Genomic DNA, 6543 nt, shown 5'->3' with positions numbered 1-6543 from the left:
TAAATCATGTAAGACAAGTAGCACACGAAAATAACCTGTCGAGGGCCATCAGAGGGTAAGCCTAGATTCTTCCAGCTAGGAAATCTGGCTGCGGCCTCGTGAGAGCCAATATTTAGTTTAGGCATAAAGAGGCAATTTCTACCAAGGGGGACGAGTTCTGTATCTGAAACTGTAATTAATCTTTTATAATAGGATTTCAACAAATTTAATATTTTTTTTGTAGAAAATGAAATTAAACTATTTTATTCCAAATGAGCCTTTTTTTATTAAAAATTAATTTACACAACATATTAATATATAGCATTTATTACAATTTTGTACCTCACTTTGATGATAATAATATTATATCAATAAGGAACTTAGCATTTTTAAGCCACACTTTTTATAAATCAATTTAGCAAAATGTTTGCACGCGAATTATAATAATAAATGACTTTATAGGTAAAAAAACACGTATAATAAGATTGTTGCCACTTGGTACTCGTAAACTGTCCCCTGAAAATCGTGGTCAAGTCTTCCCAATATCAGTTCATGCGTTCAATGTCATAAAATTTTTAGTGATAATTGTTTCATTATTCCGATTTATACAAAATCATTATACTATTTTGTAAGAAATAACGCGATATATGATTACTGTACGAATTTTGATTACAAGAGTAAATAAATCTTTACAAAGTTGGAAAAAAATCACATTATTGAATGCAAATTCTGCGATTTGTCGAATCTCGGGCTTAGTTAAGTCTCCCACTTTCCCATAAACTTTCCACATTAAAGTTGTTGAGAAAAATAAATATTTTCTTTAAGATTAAACTGTTAATCATTATATTTCAAATAACATTGAAATTAATGAAATTTTGGATTAAAAATAACACTTTCAACAAATAAATACTTTGAAAATTTATCATGTGGTGTGAAGCTGTTGTGAAAAATGGGGTTTATGTTGGTAGATGGAGGATAAAGGTGTTATAAATGTTTTACAGAAAAATAGTCTTTTGACTTAAAAGTTTAAGAATTGGAAAAAAATTTCTTATTTCCTAACTGACAATTCTTATTTAAAATTAATCTTTATGATTGAAAATTCGTTTCCTTATTTTTAGAATGCATCTCTTGGCAGCATCTGCATTCGTTGAAATATCAAATATTACATTTTCTCTCGAAAATCCATATTTGCAGGTTAAAAATTCAACTACTTTGTTGAAATTTTACATACTGATTCGAAAATTCAACTCTGGTTAAAAATTTAATTCATTCGATGAAAATATTTTATTTTTGTTTCAAGATGTCCAACACTACGTTTTCATTGAGAATCCTTTTTTTAATGCTACTATTTTTTTTTTAAATTAATCGTTTTTGTTTGAAAATTTGGCCATTCAGTTTAGAATTTATATTTATAGGTTGAAAATTTAACTACTTGGTTAAAAGTCAAACTATTAGGTTGTAAATGCAAATATTTCATTAAAAATCAAAATTGTCAACAAAACCGTTTAGACTGAAAATGAACAAATTTAATTTTCAGTTAAAAAATTAACGAATTTGCAACCAAATAGTTACTTTTTCATCCAAAAATATAACATTTTAACAAAATACTTAAACTTTGAAACAAGTAGATAAATTTTTGACCAAAAACTAAAAAATAAGATTATTTTAAAACAACAACAGATTTTGAAACAAATTTTGTAAAAGGTCGTTCAACCTTAAAACAGTTAGAGAAATGTTAAACAAAAAGATTAATTTTCAACAAAAGAATTACATTTACAATTAACATTATGAATCTTCAACCCAAAAAAGATCCATTTCTACTCAATTAGTTTAACATTTAACCAAGTAGTCGAATGCCAACAAAAAATACAAATTTTAAACAAAATAGTTGAGTCCTCAATAAAGAAGCTTTAACAAAAGATAATACACAACTACCAAATTACAGTTGCAGATGTATAAATGGATATATTATCGAGCGCAAAGCTCTAGACCGAACAAAGAAAAAAGAAAAACATATACAAAATTGTAAAATTTTCAACCCAAAAAGTTAAGTTTTCAAATAAATAGTTGAATTTTCAACCAAAAGTGATACATTTTTATTTAGTTTTTGTTGAAAATTCGTCTTTTTTGTAAAACATTAATCTTATTGGTTAAAAATTAATCTTTTGAACATAGAATTGTTCTTATAACGACGATGACAATTTTTGTAGAAAATTATTTTTTTAAATTACAGCGTGATCTTTTTTATTTAAAAATCTAACTAATTGTTTAAAAATGTATGTATTTTTTTTAAATCGTCTCATTTAGTTGAAAATTATTCTCCTTGTTCAAACATTCATCTTTCTGATTTAAGATTCAACCATTTTCATGATAATTCTTTTTTTTCAAAATTAATTTATTGAAGTGACAATTTAAATTTCCATTTTTGGTTAAAAATGTATTGATATTTTTAATTACAACCTGTTTTTGTAGAGAACTCAGCTATTTTTTTAAGTGAACTTCTTTAAGTTGAAAAGTATTTTTTTTAACTAAATACTGAACTATCCCATTTTTCGTTGAATATTAAGTTCATAATTGAAGTTTCATCTGTTTCGGATTAAAACGGACCTTTTTCATTGAAAATTCAACTGTTTTATTTAAATTTATATTTTTTTAAATAAAATTCTATAATGGTAAAATCGTCTTATATTACTTTTGGTTAAAAATTATATTTTTTAGATGAAAATCATGTATTTGTTTAAATCTTTCTAGATTTATTAGAAAATTCTTAATTTTTGTAGAAAAGTTATATCCTTGGTTGAAAATAATATTTTTCATTAAGGATTCAGTTATTTAAACAAAAATCCTTTTCAGTTTGTCAAAAACCGATTTCTTTAAAAGAAATTTGAGTTCTACTGTTTTTGGTTGAAAATTTATATCTTAAATTGAAAATAGAACTTTTTTACTCTATTTTTTTATTTTTTTTTGTTTTAGGAGAAAATTAATTCTTTTGGTTTAAAACAGATCATTTTCCGTTAAAGATTGAACTACTTGAAAACAAATTTATCTGTTTTCATACAGTATTTTGAAATTCAGAATTTTGTTGAAAATTCGTCATTTTTGGTAGAAAAATAAACTGCTTAATTAAAATTTCATATTTTTTTTGAGTATTCTATTATTTTGTTAAAAATTCCTTTTTTGGTAAAAAATTAATTTATTTAAGAGAAACGCCGATTATATCATTTTTGATAGAAAAATTATATTTAAAAAAAACGGATCTTTTTTTGTTGAAAATTAAGTTTGTTTCAACCGTCTTTTTAAGGTAGGAAATTAATCTTCGCGATTGAAAATTTATCTTTGTGAATAAGAACAAAACTATTAAGTTGCACATTCCTTTTTTTTTGTTAAAAATTAAATTCTTTAACTAATGATTTAACTATCCCACTTTCGGTGAAACACTGAATATATAATTAAAAATTGATATTTTTGGGTTGTAAATTCAATTATTTGTTTCAAACATCGTCTTCTTTTTTATAAAATTAATCTTCTTGGTTGAAAATACATCTGTTTGCTTTAAAGTTCAACTATGTATCATAAAATGCATCTATTTTAGTGAAATTTAAATTAATTTGTTGAAATTTAGTTGTTTGTTGTTAAATATTAATTCTTTGAACTAAAAAGGAATTATCCTATTTTTGGTTTTACACAATGAATAAAAAAAATCCTATTGTAATCTGAAAAAAACAAAAAACAAATAAAATTTTCGGATAAAAATAAAAAAGAGGAAAGAAAAATGGGAAGGCAGCGAACCACATCCCCTTCCTTCGCTATTTCCTTCTTTCGTCTTTTTTATTTTTGTTATCATCAAATTACAATAAAATAAAAATAATAAACATAAATAAATAAATAAAATTGCATTACCAACGTTTCGGTACTCGTACAGTACCCTTATCAAGGCTTACTTAAATTTTTCTTGCCTTGGTAAGGGTACTGTATGAGTACCGAACGTTGGTAATGCAATTTTATTTATTTTTTGATTTTTATTTTATTGTAATTTGATGATAATAAAAATAAAAAAGACGAAAGAAGAAAAAAGAGAAGAAAGGGGATGTGGTTGGCTGCCTTCTCATTTTTCTTTCCTGTTTTTTATTTTTGTCCGAAAAATTTACTTGTTTTTTTCAGATTACAATAGGTTGCGGTCCAAATTTGGTAATTGGATTCTTGTTTTATTTAACAGGATTTTGCAAAAATTTAGCTGCACAATTTTAGGATGAAAAAGTAAATTTATAATTGAAGATTAATTTTTGTAGTTGAAAATTCGTCTTTTTGGTAAAAAATTAATTTTCTTTGTTAAAATCTTATCTTGTTTATTGAGGATTCAACAATTTTCTAGATTCTTTTGTTTATTACAAAATAATGTCTTCAAGGAAAATTTTCATCATATAATTTTTGGTTGAAAACTAATCGTTTTTTGTAGAGAATTAATTTTATGGGTAAAAAATTATTCTGCTTATTATTATTTTTAACATAGATGTCCAAATTCGATTTTTTATTGTCTTATATGAGAAGAAAACGTTTTGCGTCATTTACTATAAAAAAAAGTTTTATAGCTGAGAGATTCTGCTAAATAATGTATAGAACCTGCTTGATTTCAAGTGAATCCTGTCTTATTCTAAAGACTTTTTAGAATATTGTTCTTGGATTGGAAATTACTTTAGTTAAAAACAATTTACATCTTCACTGATGAAGGCCACCATTGTGTGCCGAAACGTTTGAAACAACTTAATTAGTTTCAATTCACCTGACTCGAAAGCCAACAACTTTCATTAACAATTTATACAAAATTCTGTTCTTTATTTTAAAAAAGGTCTTTAATAGAAAATTAATCTTTGTGATTGAAAATTCATCTTTTATGTTAAAAATTATTTTATGGGTAGAAAATTAATCTGTTCTCTATTATTCTTAACATAGATGTCGAAATTCGATTTTTTTTGTCTTAGATAGGAAAAGAACTTCTTGCATAATATACTATAAATAAATTGTAATCGCTGAGAGATTCTGCTAAATAATGTGTAGAAGCTGACTGATTTAAAGTGGATTCTATTTTGTTTTAAATATTTTTTATAATATTGTTCTTGCAATATTGGTGTATTTTTAGTTATGAGTTAATGTTTTAGTTACTAATTTCATTCAATATAAACATTAACATTAGGTATTATTCCTGTGAAGCATGAAATTTGTCATAAAATTATGTTGCTGATATAAAATGTGGTAGCAAAGTATTCAAATTTTGAGGTCAATATTACATTTTGTAATTCAAGAGCGAACTGCTTGCAGTTGAAAAATTTATTAAAAAGACGTAGGATAAAAATATAAAAATATATTTTTTATTTTAATGCTGACTAAAATAGTTTCTGTTTTTTCAACAAAAATTTAAAAAATTTAAATGAAATTTTTGTAAAATTTGTATGAAAAATTTCACTAATTTTTAATGTATTTCAAACATGGAATATTTTTTCATATTAATGAAAATAAGTAAAAGCTTAACTTTCATAAAGTTTTTACAGTACATTTTCTTAACGTTTCATATCAAAAAATAATATTTGATAGATTTTATAGATATACGGATGATTTACATTAAAGCGGCAAAAATGATCTAATTCTGTGACCAACAGTTTGCTCTTGTATTCTACGCCTAATTCCTAACCTCAAAGCTGAAAAAGTTGTTATCGTATTTTACACCAGCAATGGACTTTGATAACAAAACTCATAAAAAATTCCATGCTTCATAGGAATATTAGTTAATGTTAAGTTTATATTAATAACAAATAATAGCTTAAACATTAACTTGAAATTAAAAATATACTAACCTTGCCGATAGAAATCTCAGAGTATATGCTGAAGATTCTCAAGTCCCTGAAAAGTTCTGAGAAATTCTCCGCAGGCACTCAGGTAGATATATTTAATGGTCCAGATAGCTCGTTTAAATGCTTTGAAGGCTTAAAAATATCCTTTCCGAAATTGAAATAAAAATACGAACATGAATAACAAGCAGAGAGGCTTAAATTGAAATAAAAGTTCGATCATAAATTACAAGCTGAGACCCTGTATTACGGCGATATGGGTGGCAAGGTGTTGGTAAAGCAGCAGCGTTGATTCGTATTATCGACCTTGAATTTCGATTCGATTATAATTTCCAACAGTGATTCAAAAATACTTGCGCATGCTTGAACTGTGCTGCACTCATTGGCTCTAGTTCGCGTACGTATTTAAAAATCAAGTACAGACGCGCACCGTAGCCAATGAGCATCACTCAACTTCAAGCAAGCGCAGATCAAGAAAGCTCCGTTGGGATCATTAACATCAAGAAAACACGTGTAACGTTCCATTGCTGTCTAACTCACGGTGACTCACGAGTTTCCTTTTCGCATGCGTGTAGCCATCAAAGAACGAGCAATCGTGACAATTTTTTCAGTAGTTTCCAACGCTGTCTAAACCACTGATACCTCGTGTCTCACGCATATATCAATGAAAATCGAGTAGTGTGATAACCGAAATCGACAATATCGTTTAAAGATTTTATAT

This window comes from Belonocnema kinseyi, chromosome 1, assembly GCF_010883055.1.
Source record: "Belonocnema kinseyi isolate 2016_QV_RU_SX_M_011 chromosome 1, B_treatae_v1, whole genome shotgun sequence".
In the NCBI taxonomy this organism is placed as follows: Eukaryota; Metazoa; Arthropoda; class Insecta; order Hymenoptera; family Cynipidae; genus Belonocnema; species Belonocnema kinseyi.
The sequence above is the reverse complement of the archived record's forward strand: the minus strand, read 5'-3'. Positions refer to the sequence as shown.